The following is a 3,173-nucleotide window of genomic DNA, read 5'->3' as shown; positions in this document are numbered from 1 at the left end:
TGACTGTCTTAGGTAATGATAAATATTTTCTACAGGAAGAGGAGTGTTTGCTGAAACTGAAATCGAAAAAGGGAGTTTTGTTGCAGAATATCGAGGCGAGCTCACGTATGCACTTACGATGGTAGACAACTACTCGAGATTTATGGTTGTGGTACAAGTCAAAGATCTAATGGCCCATACTGCAGCGAAGGTCTTCCAAGCACACTTATGCAGACCTCATGGCTACTCAGAGAGAGTCCTCACAGATCAAGGCACAGCCTTTGAAGCGGAAATCTTCAAGGACTTCTGCAGCTTTTACCGATGCAGGAAGATGCGCACTACACCCTACCATGCTCAAACCAATGGTTATCAACCTGCTCAGGACTTTACCCCATATTCCAGATGTGGCCTTACAAGTGATTTATAGAGGGGTAACAATACGTTGGGATCACCGGATCTAATCTCCCTTTTTATACACCCTAAAATCTTGTTTGCTTTAGAATAAACAATAACATCATAAAGGTATAGCAGTACCGTTTCAAAGTTTCGGTGTCCCAAGCAGCATTCCATCAGCCTCTGGAAGGTTCCTGGCAAATTGCACAGCTCGAAGGGCATGCTTTTGAACTCGCAGAGACCCATCGGGGTGGCAAAGGCGGTCTTCTCCCGGTCTGCCTCAGCAACGGACACTTGCCAATAGCGACTAGTGAGATCAAGGGTAGAAAAATAATTTGCAGTTCTCAATGCAGCTAGCTATTCCTCAATACAGGGGAGTGGTGCTGTCCTTCTTCTTTAACAGGACCAACGGAGCTGCCCAGAGGCTACAACTGTCACAGATAACCCCAGCCTCCTTCATGTTGCTCAACATGTCCTTGGTACACTGGTAATGTGCAGGTAGTTTTGGCTTATATCTCTCTTTGATGGGTGGGTGTGCACTTGTGGGGATGTAGTGTTTGACCCCTTTTATTCTTCAAAAGTCTAGCGGATGTTTGCTGAAGACTTGCTCGTATTCTTGCACTAGCCTTTAGACCCCCTTCTTGTGATGTGAAGGTGTGGAGTCAGTGCCTACGTGTAATTCCTTACACCACTCCTATGGCTGACTTGGTGAGCTGTCACTGAATGGGTGGGCTGAAGCAATGGTGGATGCTGCTGTTTGGATAGCATGTGTATCTACTGAGAACAGCTTATCAATGGTGGCAAATCGGAGCAGCTTAATCTCTTGCTCTCCGCAGTTCAACACTCTCATGGGCACTCTTCCCTTCCATATTAATGAATAAAACTATGATGTAAATAGCATATAGATACCCCACAAATGCAGATAAAAGTAGGTTATGGGAAAAGGGGGAAGAGAGAAACAGGAAAATAGTGGAATAAAGTATACCTTCCAGGTGGGAGAGGAAATGGCAGCACAGCCAGTGGAGGTGAAGCAAGGGGAGCCTGCAACTAAAGAGTTGAGAGCGTTATCACATGGTGACTGAGCCTGATTGTAACGGGAGCATAGAGGTGCCGATCCTGTCTTACCTGCGTTGGTGTAGAAGTGGGTGTCCTGTGGTGGAGTCAGCTATGTGCAGTGGTGGCCGTGGGTTCTTTTATGTGCGACCGTAGTAATAGCTGCGCCCACTTCCTGTATGGGAGTGGAATGCAGTGAGGGTAATGGAACGCACGCCTGCGCATTTGTGTTTAACGTCGCGCATGTGCAGAACGGAGAAAAGGCTGCGCTCACTTCCTAATGAAAGGGAGTGAGACGCATCTGGGAAGGGAAGGGAAAAGATTAGGGTTTGGGGATGATGAAAGGGCTTTCTACGGACAAGGATGGCAAAGGGTGGCAGTGACGGAAAGTCAGGCAGCCTGTCCTGTCCTTTCCTGTCCGTCCGTCTTTTTGTATCATGAATTGGAAAGACTGCAAGGGGGAGGGGAGGTGCTTGTGTCCAAAAGGAGGAGTTATTCAGATTCATTGCAGTGGGCGGCGGCTGCAAAAAGCACCATTCTTCTTGTTTTTGCTCTGCAAAACAGCCTTTTCAAGGGTTGGCTTGGGTGACAAAATGTCTTCTGTAGGCGTGGGTTTGTCTCCCTCTCCCTAAGATGTGTCCGGTATAGGCCAGGGTGCCACTCAAGGCCGTAACCAATTCGGGTTATAGCTTCTCGGCCTTTTGGCTAAGATCAAGTGTAGTTTCGGAGGACGCTACCTTGGTCGGTACTGGAAGGTGCCTGGGATTGCACGTCTGCCGGCCTTGAGGAAGTGTGTGCGCCTTCTGGTGACACATAGCCCTCTTGTGCCTGGACGGTTCCCAGGCAACGGGAGGCGATCACCTTTGTTATTTTGAAGTCCTACTGATAAACAGAAAAAAAAAAAAATTAAATCTGTTCTTATCAGTTTAATATCTGATACGTCCCCTCTCTGGGGACCATATATTAAATGGATTTTTAGAACAAGGAGATGGAAAAAATCTTGCTCTGTCCACTCCACGCATTGACCTGGTATTGCAGTACCTCCAGGACCGGTGCACCCCTTCTTAACCCAGTTTCCAAAAGCAGAACTCAATTCACCTGATTCAAATGAGCCCCATTAGTGAATTGAAAGAAAGCAAAAACTTTATATGCACCTCAATTTGGCCAATTCACTTTTCACACTTTCACCCTTTTTTTTATCTTTCACACCTTTTACTTGCTTTATTGATGCAAAAAGCTGTGCCAAATAGCAAACTCATCTCCACTCAACTTGACCAACTCTGCTATGTCCCGTGCAGTATCTTATTCTCAGTCTTATCTAGATCATTTGCAATTGAATAGAATAGATCCCTTTTGGCTGCTTATGACTGTGTAAAATATGTAGTTTTACTGGGCTGGGATGAGAGAATCCATTGAAGCATGGTGTAGGGATTGTGGTTCCTGTGTGCTAAGAAGAGAGGCTGGCACCAGCCAGAAAGCCCCATTGCAGCCAATAATCACTTAATAACTTTTTCAACTTGTCATCATATGGGAGGCCTTCCATTCCTTGTAGTAGTCTAGTTGCCCACCTTTGAACTGACTCTAACTTCTGAATGTCCTTTTTAAAATGTGGAGCCCAAAACTGGTTCCCATATTCCAGATGTAGCCTTACAAGTGATTTATAGAGGTGTAACAATACGTTGGGATCACGGGATCTAATCTCCCTTTTTATACACCCTAAAATCTTGTCCCAAGCAGCATTCCATCAG

The 3,173-nt window shown here is 46.0% G+C and overlaps 1 pseudogene; it reads left to right on the top strand.

Annotated features, from left to right (window-relative positions):
- Nucleotides 1–2,281: 2,281 nt before the first annotated feature.
- On the top strand, nt 2,282–2,488 carry LOC142255552 (U2 spliceosomal RNA; annotated as a pseudogene).
- Nucleotides 2,489–3,173: the final 685 nt, after the last annotated feature.

The sequence above is a fragment of the Anomaloglossus baeobatrachus genome, chromosome 10, assembly GCF_048569485.1.
Source record: "Anomaloglossus baeobatrachus isolate aAnoBae1 chromosome 10, aAnoBae1.hap1, whole genome shotgun sequence".
Taxonomy (NCBI): Eukaryota; Metazoa; Chordata; class Amphibia; order Anura; family Aromobatidae; genus Anomaloglossus; species Anomaloglossus baeobatrachus.
This window is presented reverse-complemented; position numbering and strand designations above follow the sequence as displayed.